Source organism: Talpa occidentalis, unplaced genomic scaffold, assembly GCF_014898055.3.
Source record: "Talpa occidentalis isolate TD23 unplaced genomic scaffold, MPIMG_talOcc4v2.1 talOcc4.6, whole genome shotgun sequence".
Taxonomy (NCBI): Eukaryota; Metazoa; Chordata; class Mammalia; order Eulipotyphla; family Talpidae; genus Talpa; species Talpa occidentalis.
In genome coordinates, this window is record NW_023604972.1 from 23,754,934 (window position 1) to 23,771,169 (window position 16,236).

Sequence of the window (16,236 nt, forward strand, 5' to 3'; positions counted from 1 at the left end):
CCCCGAGCGCGCCGCCGGGAGCGCGAGAGCCCGAGCCGCGGCCGCCGCCAACGCCGCCACTGCCGCCTGTCGCCGAGGCTGGCATCGCCGAGCCCCCGCGCGGGGGGCTGCCGCCCGAGCGCTGATTGACAGGCCGCCGCGCCAATGCCTGGAGGGAGAAAGGAGGTAAAGAGCAAGTGTTTAGGGTAATAGCTGCTAATGATAATGGGGGCGGGGGCGGGGCCTGGGCCGCCACCGCCCGCCGGGGCGCCGGTCGGGGTGCGCGCCTCCGACGGGGACGAACGGGGGCGCGGTGGGGGGGGTTGGGGTTTGGGGCTCGGGGTGGGCAGAGGGCTTGGGGTCGGGACCGGGGAGGGGGGACGGAGAAGGGGAGAGCCAGACCTGGACGGCGCCCTGGTTACAGGTGGAAGAGGGGGGACCCCAGTTGCGGCCGGGACGAGACTTCGGAGCACCTGACGAGGAGTTGAGGCTCGGGTTGCTGGGGGCGGAGCCCAGAAATGTGCTCCCGGCGCCCCCTGACTGACCTCAAACTCTCGAGGCTGCACGGAGCGGCGGGGCAGGGTGGCCGGAGGGCGGCTGTGCCCGGGGAGGTGTCGCCGGTTCCTCTGGTGATGGGGAATGGCGCACCCAGTTTTCTGAGGAGATTTTCTCGAGGGTCTTGACTCAGGCCGCTGAGCCGCATTTGCGCGCCCGAGGGGCCCAACTCTCGCCCACCTCGTGGCTTGGAGCTTGTGTTGGACGTAAGAGCGCGCACCGCGTCGGGATTTCAAATTACTTGGTTAGTTCCCCCTAGGGGCGCGGAGAGGGCATGGCAGCCATTCCCCCATTCGGCGGATTAGAAAAACCGAGGCTGGGTCTCCCTGGTGGCGCAGGAGGTTGAGCACCGCACTATGAAGCAACCAGCAGCCTCTGCAGCACGAGTTCGAGCCCCGGCTGGCCAGGGAGCACCCCACAGGGCGCAGCAGACCTCTCCTGTCTCACCTGCTGCTCCCCTCAGCAGTGTATTTCAGTCAATCTGCCTGTTCTGCTCCCCACTCTGTCTCTGGTGAATCCTCTCACCTCCCACACCCCTGGCCTGTACCCCAGTTCTTGTATGCATAAGTGAATAAATTTTAAAAAACGAAACAGAACGAGGCTTCTGGTAGAAATTCTCAAAGGCAGACACACTCAGGGATGTAACCGAGTTGAGAGAATTCCGTGTAATTTGAAATCAAATCCTACATCTTCTCAGAGCCAGGAGACTTTCTGTGCCATTGAGAAAAAAAACTATGACCTGGTGTCCCTTTGGGATGATTAAGTACTTTCAACAGTGTCATTTCACATATATTCAATATGTATATGCGCTTGTAGGACTGAAGCGTCTGAGAGCTCTCAGTCTCTGCATGCCTAGGCAGCTTCTTGATGCATTTGGGGCTACCTGACTGGACTTTTGGGAAGATACGCAGAGTCTCTGGTTTGGAGAAGAGTCTCCATTGGATAGCAGTATCTTCCAGTCTAAAGAAGTGGCCTAGATTCTCCCAGCCATGCTGAACAAGTCACCCCAGCCCTAGGGCATCTCCAATACCAGCATTCTCCCTTCCAGTTTGGTTTCCAGCCTTTAATCTTTATTCTCTGGGGTGGGATTATAGGTGCTTCTCCTTAATGTATCCGTGAGAGTCCTTTCTGAGAGATTTCCTGTTAGTCTTAGGAGCGTAACCCATTTTCTTCTAGGGGTTCAGGTTCTTGGGCTTCATTTCCCAGATCCCACTACCTTACAGACTTTGGTTCAGCTTCTGTGTGCCTCTACCCTAGATCATCTCCCCCTCTCCTGCAGCATCCTCATATCTACTGTGGTCCCCCCTCCATTTATTAGAGATGAAATAAATAATGCCATAAATAAAAGTATTTGGGAGTCCAGGAACTGTCAGGGCTGATTAGGGCATAGAGGACATTTTCTTTCTCATTATGCAAAAGCATTTCATGGGGAAATAAAAGAGGTTTCATTGTAACTCATGCATGTCATATTTCAAGGAATTCAAGATATTAATCATATTTAACATTATTTGCAACGTTTCTCCCTGGCTTCTGAAAACTGCTAAATGAGGACACGTGGATCACTAGGAAAAAAGGAGACAGGCATGAGAGGGACAGTTAAGAAATAATGAAATGCTGGTGAAAGACAGGGAGAGAGAATGAGATGCCAGGGAGATGTTTCTTAGGCACATAAGTGAGAAATGGGGGCGCTTCTTCTGAGAGTGAGACAGCTGAAATTGAATGATATACTGGAGGAAATAAATGATAACAAACCTCCCCACACTTTTCTTTCTATAAAGCAGTTCTGAATTTTGCATTGAAATGTTTCCCTCCCACTTTACTCCCAGATAATTTGCCAATAACTCCTGGCTTTTGAAAAGAAATTAGGGTGGTGGGAGAGAGAGAGAGAGAGAAAGAGAGAGAGAGAGAGAGAGTGTGTGTGTGTGTGTGTGTGTGTGTGTGTAGAAGTTCTTCAGTTTTTTGTTCTGAAGAAATGGTTTCCTATACCTGGAGCTTTCTCTTCTGCTTATGTATTTTTAATTTATATCTTTATCCCTTAAACACCTTAAGAAACTAGGAACAGGAACAGTACTTGTGTGGTTATATTTTACCAACTAAAAGTATCTGCCATCCTGTACATCAGAAATTGGTCATTTCTATAGAATTGAATGGTAAAGTTAGTGGCATAGTTTTTTAAAAAGGGCCCCTAGAGGAAAAATACTAGAAATTTTAAAATGATCAGCTTTCAGATCCCTACGCTATCAGTTGCCTATATCTGAGTCCATAGAAAAATCAAGTGCGTGATAATCATGCTTTAGAAAATAAAAAATTGAAACTGACCACTTCTTTCTGCCTGAGACTCTGGTTAGCTGAGTGCTGTACATGAATGCAATATATTGAAGTGTTTGTAAAATCACTGGTTGCACTTTGTAAACATCTTGCTGTAAATTATACTCTAAATTATCAGATAGTGTCTTTGCTGATATCTTCTTTTTAGGATCTCATAGGGGCTGATGGGATGGTAATTACACCCATGCTTTAAATCTTTTTAGATATTTACTCTTATCTCGAAACACACACACACATACACACAAACCCCACCAAAAAAAGCAGATAGTGAACTTTTAAAAGGCAAGTGGCTATTTATGGACAGGGTGATTTTTTTGATTGGCAGCATGTCAATTCCTTGAGCCATCCAGAATATAGCTTTTAAATAATAACTCAGCCATGGGAAATGCTTTTTATTGCACCAATTTCAATGATATTTAATGAGCTTCTGATTGACTGTTTGATCTCCCAATGTTTTGTGCTACTTTTAATTCATTTCGTATAATAGAAAAAAAAAGTAATTGGAATAAAATTTTGTGACAAGATAATGACCTTCCACTTTGAAATTAAATGTCTGATTAGCTTCAACATTTTAATGCTGAGATGATATTGCAGCAGAAACAGGGGTGTGCATACTATCACTTAGTGGAAAATGACTAAGGAATACTCCTTTGCTTTTCCTATTGCATGGCAGAAAGGGCAGGTGGTTAGAGAATCAGATTCATCATCCTAGAAGGGACACAAATGTCTTATTCTTGTGACTGAGACTATGCTCAGCTTTTCTATGACACTGTCAAATGGTTGTAAAAAAAAGGCTTAAATACCTCCACTGATGGGGACCTTGCTACCTCTGGAAGCATCATCCACCCAGGGATTTATTCAATAAATATTTATTGAGTGCTTGCAATGTGCTTGGTCCCATTCTAAGCACTGAGGGACAAAAGCGGGAAACAGATTACAAATCCTACTATTATGGAATTGGGGTGGGCAGATAATAAATAAACTAGTAACTGTTGACTTAGAAATAATCAAACTGTAATATAATCAAGAAAATGATTATTCAGTTAGGATTTGGGTTTATAAACTAGGGGCAGTCCCAAGGTGAACTCCATCAGGGTCAAGGAATAAGGGAGTTTTAAAGGCTGAAGCATTGAACTAGTCTAAGTTTAGATTATTTGGAACTTTGGAATTGATGGACTGGAGTCTGCTGCCAAAAAAAAAATACAGCATGGGGTCTTTATAACACTTAGCACATGACCTTCCTTTTCTTTGCTAATCACTGATAAGGAGGTTGTTGCTGCTGTTTCATAGTCGTCATTATGGAGAAATCAGAGAGTGGGTCTTCTTTTATGGAATTGAGTCAGTCTGGTTACTTTTTTTTTTTTAAAGATTTATTTATGCATACAAGAGCTGGGATGTAGCCAGAGGTTCAGGGGGTGAGAGGATTCACCAGAGAAAGAGTGGAGAGCAGAACAGCCAGATTGACTGAAATACACTGCTTGAGGAGAGCAGCGGACAAGTCAGGAGAGGTCTGCTGCGCCACGTGGGTAGTCCCTGGCCGGCCGGGGCTCAAACTTGTGTTGCAGAGTCTGCGGACAGCTTCACAGCACTGTGCTTAACCCCTTGCGCCACCAGAGCGGCCCCAGCCTATTTACTTTTTACCTAGAAGTCTCAATATGGCAGCTCAGAGACAAGATGGAGTCTGATTCAAAATAGCTTCCACATAACTAACAACTGAACATTGTTAATATGTTTATATAATATATAATATGTGTATATAACACATTGAAATTCATACAATACACTAATAAAACATACTAAATTTATATAATAACTATCCTATTGTGCATTATTTCAGGTAGTAAGTATGATTGAAAAATAAGGTGGCGATGTTATTTTTGAGAGAGTGGTTTGAGAAGACCTCTCTGAAGTGGAACAGTTGTTCTGAGGTAGAGTAAGAGCGTTTACTTGTGAAAAAGTCCTCGAAGAGCTGTCCGGGGAGGGGGGCAACAGGTGCCAGCGCCATTAGGCTGGCAAAACTTGGGGTTCTTGGAGCTGAAGTAGGGTGAATAGTTGGAGTGTCCTGGGAAGGCACAGATAGAGATGAGGCCGGAGAGTCATCCTGGGCCCAGGCTGTGCAGTGTCTTGTTTACCTGAGGAAATGTTTGGAAATTTTTCTAAACACAATAGGAAACTTGGAAGCAGTTAAACGGGGGGAATGACACGACCAGATTTATGTTCTGAAAAGATAATTTTCAGAAAAGGTAAAATCATGACTCTCATCCAGACATAAAAATGAACAGATGCTAAAGACTTTATTTAACTTGCTTAACGCCCTCATAGTATTTAAGGGGGAAACCCCCCCAAAACCTACTATTTGATATGGGAAAAAGGAATGTTGAATTATTGATAAATGTGTGAGTGGTGTTTGGGGGGGCAGCGATCTGTCTAGAGGGGGAGGACAATTTGGATGATTATCACTTATTTGAATTTGGATGATTGTCTCTTATTTAAAGTTTCAAAGTTGTGAACATAGTTCAGATAATGAAACAGAAACAGATAACTCAGAAGGTGTGTGACATGTAGACAATTCATAGTTTTCCCCTGAAATACAGTTTCTTTTTTACAGTGCTTTTTAAAAAAGCTTTTTATTTTGAAATAATTTCAAACTCAAAAGTTCCAAAGGTTGTACAGAAGGGTTCCAGATACGCTTCTTCCATTTCCTGCAGTGGGTACTTTAATGTAACAATAGTTATGTAAATTAAGTCATGCAAGTTGTGATCTTTTGAGTTTTCCTCTTAGTTTTATGCACTTCAGATCCATGTGTGTAATCAGTGGCTTGTTCTTTTTTTGCTAAGTAGTATTTCACAGTATGGATGTGCCATAGTTTGTGTAACTTTCACCTGTTGTCAACATTCTGGTTGTTTTCAGTTTGGGGTGATTACAACTCAGACTTCTCTGAAGAGGCACAGGTTTCTGTATGGATATATGTTTTATTTCTCTGGGAGAAACTGTCCAAGAGTGCATTCCTGGATGGTTCTATGGTATTTTTAAAGATTCATTCAGCTTTGTGAATAGTGGATTGTAGAAGATCAGATTGGCAGCAGGAAGACGATTTTTTAAACAGGGGCTGGGTGATTTTATAACCTTCCTTTCTTCCTTCCTCTTTCTCCTTCCTTCCCTGGAAGAGGATTTGTTAGCACATTTCCAGAGCAGGGACTCAGGGGCCGTGCTGCCTTCAGGCTTCTCACATTCTGAGGGATGAAAAGGCAGCTGTGAGACCCGCCTGGCTGCCTTCAGTGCTTCTGACTACACAGCTCTGTTCTCACAAACAGCCGCCTGTCCTAAGACTGAGGGGTCAGGGGGTTGCTGAAGCCAACAGGAGAGAGTGCAAATGGATTGGCTTCACTCTCAGCTTTGCAGGCAGAGTTTGGCTTGGGACTCAGGGCCTTTCCTTAGGTCTAGAAGGAACTGGCTGTGGGGCCCAATGAGCCATTGTGAAGGTCTGCTCACCAACCCCATAGCATGGGCTGCTCCCAGTCCTTGACGCTTCCTGGTGATTTTTCTTGATTTATAAAGACAAAAATCCACGTGGCAGTAATTTGGGGGGAACAAAAAGATTTAAAAAAACAAAACACAACAACACCATGGAAAGCCAGGACAAGGAGTTGGTGAGCCTCTAGAAAAGGAAGAATAGCCAGTATTCCACCAGGTGCGAATGTTGCTTAAGCATCTCTACAGCCAGGAGGCCCTTCCTTCGTGCTTCTGGAGGGTGGCCTGTCAGAGGGGAGGGGACACTGTATGACCTTAGGACTTTAGGAAGAAACCGGGAGACCTGTCTGGCCACCTGTCTCCCCACAGATGTGGGGAGAGTCATGCATTTACCACAATTGACAGCCCACTTTGCCTGTCACCCAAGTGGGAAAGCTTTTAACTCCTGCATGAAGTCCTTTGAGAATTTCTTCACTCTCAGGAGGTCATCTGTGTTCAAGGTGGGCTAGGTGGTGGCCTAGGACATGAGCATGCAGTCCACGTACTCTGTCACCAGGGACATCCTTCCAAGTCATCTCTATAGCCTCGGTGCCCCTGTGAGCATCTGGGGTCAGAGGATCATTGATCGTATCACTAGGCTTGGGGTGGGAAGGGCCTCAGACTTCCCTGAAGTATGTTGCTGACTGTGCTTTTCTGCTGGGCTGTGTGAGGGAGTCTGTAGGATGCTCCTGCTGTCTGTGCTGGAGGAGCTGCCCCTCTTCCCTGCCAGCTCATGGATGTTTTTGTCTTTACGGTTGTGAGGAGAGCTCTCTAGAATCAACTGGAACATCTGGGCACAGGATGTCACTCCACTTTTTGAACTTCCTTCTAATGGCTGAATCCAATACCCACGGGATGTTTGTGGCACCAAGAATCAGAGTCACCTCTGTTCCCCACTCGTCATCTGGACCAAGAACTCCATTTTAATAATTCTGGCAGCCTTGTTCTCGTTTTCATTTTGGGACCCACAGAGAGAAATTCCCACCCCATTGATGAAGGGGAGGAGGGAGTGTGCTGCCTGGCCAAATCAACAGCTTCTCACTCTCCCTCAGCCCATCAGTTCTGAGGAGAGCACAGAGAAGACAGTGGAGTTGTCACCATGGCTCTGGCCAGGTAGGATTTCCCTGTGCCAGAGGGTCCAAACGAGCAGGATTCCTCCCCCAGGGATGTGCTTGCCTGTGGACAGGTGTGGGAATTTAATTGGAGAAATGAAAGCTTTGTAGAGGGCCTCTTTGGCCCCCTCCAGCTCCACCATGTCATTTTACCTAATATTGGGCTTCTCCATCATCAGCCCCCGCCCCCCATCAGTGGTTCTTGAAATTTCTTTTTCCCTGGATTATCTCTTTCACTGTCACTGTCACCTTGCTCTCAGTCTGGTTCTTTTTCCCTGGCTTCTTGCTGGGCCTCTCTTTATTTGGTAAATAATCCTTCAGCTTCTCTTCCCAATCTGCTGCATGCACGTGATTCAAATGCTCTCTTGGCCTTGCTGCTGTCAATATGTGTACCTCATATTTATTTGATCTCATGTAGAAAATCCTCTATGGCATGCTGATAGAGCCAGGGCAGGTCCTTGTAATTCTTAGCCTCTGTGGCTTTCACTACCAGTTTTTTTTTTTCCCCTTCTTATATTCCTATTTCGAGTACCTTTCTGGAATGGATACATACTTATAAAGAGTAGAAAAGGCTAGTCATCTTTGATCTAATTATTATTTTTCTCACAAATAGAATTCCATATTCACTAGGAATCTTTTAGTAGCAAGTAGCAGAAACTCAACTCAGCTCTTTATGGATTAAGCATAAAGATGCTTATGAATCACACATCACTGAGGACTAGAAGTATACCTGGTGAACAGCAGATGGGTGTTCATATGGTGTTAATGGGACACTACCTCTCTATTTCTCACTTGTGATTTTCTTTGTATTGATTTATTCTCTGGCAGACTCTTCCTTTGGGGTGTTCCTCTGACCCCCAGCAGTGGTTTCCTCTGTGGAAAGACAACTCCTCTATCCTATTGGCTCCTGCAAATGTACGGAATTGACCGTTGTTGTCTAATTGGGTCTTGATAATGGATTAGTTTATTTGTTCACTTACCCTTCCAATATTAGGATGTTGGAGCTGTTTCTTTTAAAGTGAAGAGAACTTAAGAACAAAGACTTGAAGAAATTTCCCTGAAGTAATAAATGAAACTTGTTGAAAAATTTAACTCAAGTCAAGAGTTTCTATTTAATCAAAGTAGCAAATATACCCCTGTTAAGCTTAGTAAATTTAGTCTTTTATTATCTATTCTTTACTTTCCTCACTCCATTTTGTAAGAGAACATTCCTCCCAAAGCTTAGGAGAAAGTATGATTGAGATGTGTTTGAGAATAAAGTTGGGTATTAAAACTGGGAGGGAAATAGGAAAAAGTCATTTAGAGAAAGTTGAGGAGATATGATAACAGCAAGTCAAAGTGCGGGTGATTCACTAAAAATAGATCTACCATGTGTTCCGGCAATTCCATTCCTAGGAATTTTCCCAAAGGACACAAAAACACTAATTTGAAAGGAAAACCTGCACTTCCATGTTTATTGCAGTGCTTTTTACAGTATCCAAGATATGGAAACAACTGAAATATCCCAAAATAGATGACTGGATCAAAAAATTATGATATATTTATTCAATGGGAATATTACTTAGTGATCAAAAAAGACAAACTCATGCCATTTGCATGGATGGAGCCGGAAGGGATTCTACTTGCTGAAATTAGTCAGAAGGAAAAAGATAAATACTGGATGGTCTCACTTCTTTGTGGCATATAGAGAAACTAAACAAAAGGTCAAAAAAAGTCAAAACTAGCAAGCTGACCATATAACTGAGGCATACAGCAAAGAAGGGTGAGAAAGTGGGAAACAAAACAGGGGAAGGATGAACACAAGGGGACATAATGATGGTTCACAGGTGATATGGTGGCAGGAGATATGGGGACTAAAATGATGCAAGAAAAAATTTTTAATAATAACTAAGTGTAAGTGATTCGGTTTCTAAGATTAGTTTGCATTCTCTATCAGAAAACATATTTGTTTCAGGTATACACCATATATATTGTGATCACCACTGAAAGTCTAATTTCCAACAGGCAATTGACTCCCTTTATCTGTTTCACCCCCACTCTCTCAAGCCTCCTTCCCCTTTGGTAACCACCAATCCGTTCCCTGTATCTAAGAGTTTGTTTTCATTTTGTTTGTTCATTTGCTCTGTTTCTTTATATTCCACATGAGTGAAATCATACAGTGTTTGTCTTTCTCTACCTGACTTATTTCATTTAGCATGATACCCTCAAGGTTTATTCACCTTGCAAATGGCACAATTTCATCTGTATTTAAATAGCTGAGTTGTAGCCTATTGTGTATATATATATACCGCTTCTCCATTATATATTCATCTGTCATTATCTATCCTCTCTTAATTTCTTTAGATAAGTATTGTATTTCAACAGGAACCATTCATTTCATAGAGTTAATTAGTGTTTAAATCCTTATTTTATTCCATAATACCACCAAAGGAGCCAGCTTCCATGGAGAAAGTTCTGAAATGAGTCAGTAAAATACAGTCTTAAATATTGGCAACTTGAGGTTTTGTTACATCACACATTATACATTACTAGATTATTATTATTATTATTTTACAAATTAATCCATGCCTTATGTTCTCAACCAAGAAAGCAACTGGATTTCTTTGGTGACCCTGTTACCTGAGTATTTCATGGTTCACTAACAAAAAGCTCCTGCCTATATGAAGCCACTTTTGAAAATCAGTAGAAATTAATTTTTGTTGCAAAAGTTTTCTAACTATAAATGCCCAGTCAACGGGGATTTTTGGATTAGTTTTCTAGACTAGGAAAGAGGAAGGCTTTTTTTTTTTTTTTTCAGTTATTTTGTCTTTAAAAAGAAGTTGATAGGGCCTCCCCAGTGGCGCAGCGTTTGAGTGCTGGGCTGTGAGGCTGCCCGCAGCCTCTGCAGCGCCGGTTCGATCCCCGGCCGCCGGGTGAAGGTCCCACATGGCGCACAGACCTCTCCTGCCACCCCTCAGCAGTGTACTTCGGTCCTTCTGCCTGTTCTGTTCCCCGCTCTGGCTCTGGTGAATTCTCTCACCCTCCCGCGCTTCTGACTGTACCCAGTGCTTGTATGTATAAATAAATAAATAAATAAATAAATCTTTAAAAAAATAAATAAAAAGAAGCTGATAATAGGCTTCATCTGTTGTGTAAAGATCAATAATAACTCCTTAACGTATTGTTTTTAGGTAATTCAAACTTTTGGGTCTTATACCTTATAGACAGCATCCACATGAATGATTATAGAATCACAGACTTTGTTTTCCTATAAGATACTGTGTTAGTTTCCTAGGGCTGTCAAAGCAAAGACATACAAACTGGGTGTCTTAAATCACAGAAATTTTTAGTTTCACTGCTCTGGAGCCTCCATGGCCTGAGCTCAAGTTTTGGGCAGCATTTGTACTGGGTCCTTCCAAGGGCTATGAGGAAGGATCTGTTCCATGACCCTCTTCTAGCTTCTGGTAGTTGGTTTGCTAGCAACCTCTGGTAGTCCTTGTCTGGTAGAAGCTTTACCCCGATCTCTGCCTTCATGTTCTCATGCATTCTCCCTGTGTGCCAAGCTCTGTGTTCAGCTTTCTCTTTGTGGTACTTTCTTACCACAGCCTTAGAAACTAATACCATGCATGTAGTTTATATCATAATCTCAGTTAGAATGAGTTAATTTAGAAAGGGCAAATGTTTGATTTTTTTTTTTAAACAAGTCTACTAGATTTAATATAGAGACTTAAATGGGCACAACAGATATTTACTCTTGGGTGAAAATAGTGGGTTCCCACAGGCCATAGGCCACAGACCACAGGGCCACTGTGTATGTGACTTTAAGAATAGAGACCTCTGAATCATTCCAGTGTGCTGTAATGAATTCAAGAATAGCCTGGAAAATGCTGAATGAGAATTACACAGGGCTAACCCCTTCATACTTTCTCCAACCCCATTCTCAGAAGCATGGTCAGAAAGCAAGTTGTTTTAGTTAAATCAAATTATAAGAATTATTAAAGGCACATATAATATAATCATATTTTTTAGTCAGCCAATTTTAACCTTAGCTATTTAACATTACCTGAGAGAATTTTGAGAAATACTGAAGCTCAGGCCCCTCTGCACACCAGGGAAAACAGAATCTTTGGAGTGAGACCTTGGCATTGTTGTAAAAACTGTTTGGCTGATCTGAATATACGGCTATCTTGAGAACCACTGCTTGAGGTAGTGGCAGTGTCACCAGAACAAAGGCATCATGGGGTCAAGGTCTCCACGCGAAAGACCAGTACACTCTGAGATGCCTGAGCACTGCTGTTTATGAGCACACTGGGTAGTCTTCCCATGGATAGACGGAGTGGCTGCAGTAAGGTCATATCACATCCGCCTGCGGTCTGGGCCCAGTGGGGAGTGAAAAAAATGGAAATGGCTTAAATGCAGAAGAGAACGGAGAGTGGCAAGACAACAAGTTTATTTGGTATAATAAACACTCAGTCCTTTATAAGATGGGGAAATACAGTCAGCTGAGACATTTACCTTCTATGAGAGGCCAAGGAAGTGATTGAAACTTAGTCTTTTCTATTGTGAGTCTAATGATTTCAAGAGACAGAAATCCAACCCAAACCAGATGAAACCCAAAGGGAAATTTATTGGTTTGTTCAACTCAAAAGGAACTAAGGTATCTCACAGGCTGTGGGTGTTGTGGCCTCAAAATTGGAAAAAGGGACTCACTGAATCCAGAATTTTATTTCTCCTCACCTAACTCTGGTCTCCCCGTGTTGCAGGAAAGATGGCCTCCAACAGATATAAAGTGTCACCTTCCTCATTAAAGTCCACGATTATCACCTGCGTGCTTGAGCAAGTCTATATTGCTTGGGAGAGAGGGTGCTGCCATGGGCTCAACCTGGGTTCCAGGGCAGCCAGCAGAACTGCACATGGGGACTTGGCTCCCTAAGGAAGGGCTGCTGAACAGACCGACCCTACTGCCCTCTACTGCATCTTGAGAGTGAATGAAACAACACCTCTTTTGACCTTTAATAAAAGCAATTTCTGTGGGATAAAATGTTCCTTAAGTCAAGGAAAAAGTCTTCTTTGGAATTCTAAGGGAAAAATGAAAGACATGAAAGACCGTCTTGAAGGTCAAAAGCAAAAGTCAGTTGGACTTAATGCTTTGCATTCTCATTTCTAGTTGGTGAAATTTGGAGGATTGATCTGGACTTGTTTGTTCAGGACAGATAGACCCGTGCAATTTGTTCAGGACAGATACACCCATGCAAACAGTGGCTTGATTTGCTCTGGACATGCTGCTTTGCAGAGAAGTATTTTCTGTATTTTGCATGGCAAAAGCTGTTACTTAAGTTACTTTTCCTTTAATGAAAGATTTTTTTTTCCCCTTCCAAGTCGGACTCCATGCTTCCCAAGAAAAATTACCCATGAATTGAGAAGGTGAGCCCATTGGTGTGAGCTCTGCCTTAGGGAGCCCCCATCTTGAACCTGGGGACACTTGTGTTTTCAGCTTGTTGAAATTATCATAGGAGTAGAATTTCCAAGAACACAGATATGGTTTAAAGTATAGATTTGATTTTCTATGAAGATCTTATTTTTTTTTTCTAGAAACATGTGCGCGTTCCATGTCCCGAGGGTCTCAGTTTTTACCAACAGAAGGGTAGCCTGCATGTTGTCTGAATAGACGTTTGGGTGGCAGCTTGTAGAATCATGAAGTGTGGCTAATCTAACCATCCATTGCTCATGTGTCCGGGAAGGAGGGGAGCGTAGACACTGGGTGTGAGCTCCCAAGCTGTCACTTGGGTTCCATGTTGCCTTTTTCCCACCTGTGTGGCCTTTCACCTCTTCCTTAGCCTCATGCGCGATGGCTTGCCCATCTATAAAATGGGAGTAATAGTAGTGCTCAGTCGGCAGCATTGTTCTGAGGTTTCAAAGTTTCAAGGAATTTATATACAAACATGTGGTATGTAAATGGAGCCTGGCATATGGAAAACAATAAACCTTAGCCCTTATCGTCTTCATCATCGTTAGATATGGTCAAATTAAATCCTTTCTGTACATCTTACCCTCACGAACAACATTGCACTTGAGAGCAATCTTTGAAGCTTAGCCCCATCTGCTGCCTCTCCCTCAGCTTGTGAAGAGCACAAACCTTGGACCCAAATGCAAGCTCTCCATTTACTGGCTCTGAGATGTCAGGCAAGTCATGTGACCCAGGTGCATTAGTCAGGCCTCTGAGCCTCATTTTCCTCATAGTGAAACCAGGATAATCACTCAACTCACTCTTCTGCTGGGTGGGCAGATCAAGGAGAGGTGTTTGCCCGAGGCCTGAGGTCTGTGGCTAGGCCTCAGGGAACGGCCACTGCCTCAGATGTACTCCACTCTTTCCTTCACCCACTGATGATGATTCAGTAAGTAGAAGACACCCTACAATGCTCCGTGACTTGTTCTTATCAGTCTCTACTTTCGTCTGTCTTGCTTTTAAGTTTTTGCTATTCTGGATTTCAGAAAATAGTTCAGTTGCCATAATTGGTTGAATGAGCTACTTTTGAAATTAGTCAAGAGTCAAGTGATACAGAGTATTGCTTTGCAGAGAGGTTCTAACAATTCCCCTTCACAGAGCCATCCTGTGAGAGTGTTTTGACAAAAGGGGAGGATTTATAAAACTTACATCCCTAGAACTTCTCTTCCAATCTACTCCCAGGAAAATCCCTGTCATAGAAACCTTCCTAAATCAGAGCTTCAAGATATAAATATAGACATGGATCACCACTAAGTAATCTTACATGGAAGTATCCAAAGGTAAGATCTTACAATTTACTTTATTACAGAAACAAGCGTTCCTTCTTGGGCTACTGGTTTAGTCCTGTCTGGATGACCTCAGGTTTTAACTTCAGTGGTTTAATTTAAACTAGGTATGTGACTCATGTTTATAGATAAATGAACAAAACAATAGAGATCAAAAGCAAAACATAAAATTACTATGGAATTCAATATTTCAGGAGCCGGAGCTGGGTGAATGTTAGTGAGGTGTGGGGTTCTGAACGAAAGGACGCACTTATGATAATGTGCCTAACAAGGAACCGAGATTGACACAGCAATTCTCTGTTTTTGTTGTCCCCTGAGGTTAGAGATTATGCAGTGCATGTTTCTGTTTTTAGCTGCTTTGGTAATTCCTATGGTGAGAGACTACACTCTGCATATTTGTCAAGGTTGCACTCCTGTTAGGTGCTGGGCCTTTGGGGTAGCGCAGGAAACGCTGTTCTCATCTGAGCCTCGAGCTCCATCTCTCCCCACCTTAGTCACCCTGCCTGCAATGCTCAGGGCCCCCTTCCCATGGCTGATTTCTTTATTTGTGTTCAGTTGCCAGGGAATTCCACAGAGGAAGTATAAAACTACCTTAACAACAATTGTTGCTGTGAGAAATGTTGAAATGGGTGGCCAGATGACAAAATGTTTACATTCTTTATTTGACGTCTCATTGTAATCCTGAGGGCTTTTAACACCAATTGAAGGTAAACTAAGAACAGGAAACTATGGAAGATCACATGAATTTGAATGAAAAACTAGTTAGACATCTTTTATGACAGAGAAACAGAGGATCCATGCCTCTGTTTTTTTCTTTAAATTGTATTGAATTTAACATTGGTTTATAACTTTCTGTAAGTTTAGGGTATGCATTATTATACTTAGCCTTTGGTGCATACTACATTATGATCACCACTGATAGTCTAGTTTCCATCCACCAGCAGACAGTCAATCCCTTTAACCAAGTTCACCGCCCCACCCCCCACCCCAAAGTCTTTCCCTACTGGGAACCAAACTGTTCTCTGTATCTGTACTGCATATCTATACTGTATCTATAACAAATACTGAATCTGTATTTGTTTTATTTTGCTTTCTTTCTTCATTTGCTTTGTTTCTTTATATTCCACATCTGAGTGAAGTCAATAGGGTTTTTGTCTCTGTCTGACTTATTTCACTCAGCATGATAGCACGATACCTTCAAGGTCCATCGATGTTGTCAAAAATGGCAAGGTTTCATCTTTTAAAATAGCATTCCATTGTGTATATATACCATTTATACCATATCTTCTTTATCCATTCATCCATCAATGGGCACTTAGGTTGCTTCCCTATCTTTACCCAATACCTCTTTGGTAATCGACCACTGAATCCTTGGGTACAAGTACCATCAATAAACCCGGCTCAGATCAGCTAAAGGAACAAAGGGCTGCATTGACTGCTGTAGCTGGAATGCATAAAGGGTGACAGACTCCACACAGCAGTCAAGGCTGCAGCAACTGGAACCAAGGACTCAGTGCTGGCAGGACACCTTCCTTCCCCACTTACTCCTCATTCTTGCTTGTCTTGGTACGATCTGCATTCTCTTCTACAGAAGATCCACCTGTCCACCTGTCAGAGTATACAGCCACCCTCAGCTTCAGCTTGGTGTCCTGTGCAGTGCTTGTATATAAATTCCAGGGAAGGACACTGATTCGTTCTATGCTGGACACCTGCCTACCCCAAGGATCAATTAATATCTATTTCAAAGGATGGCTATTATGATTGATTGACATCGGTTTGATGCTTACTGTTATAGACAGGAACAGAGAATATGTTCTCAGGAGAAAGGGATAATAGTTGTCATTGGAGTTCAGGAAAGCCCATCCCTTGCCTGCCTGAAATATATATCATGCAATCACAGGAATTCATTCATTTGTCATAACTGTCCTGTGTTCAGTCAGAGCATGCTCATGGACATGCACTTACTACATCTAGTTTATGT

At 42.9% G+C, this 16,236-nt stretch overlaps 1 pseudogene; it reads right to left on the minus strand.

The window, feature by feature from the left end:
- Window positions 1–6,751: 6,751 nt before the first annotated feature.
- On the minus strand, window positions 6,752–13,364 carry LOC119261322 (vacuolar protein sorting-associated protein 4A-like; annotated as a pseudogene).
- Window positions 13,365–16,236: the final 2,872 nt, after the last annotated feature.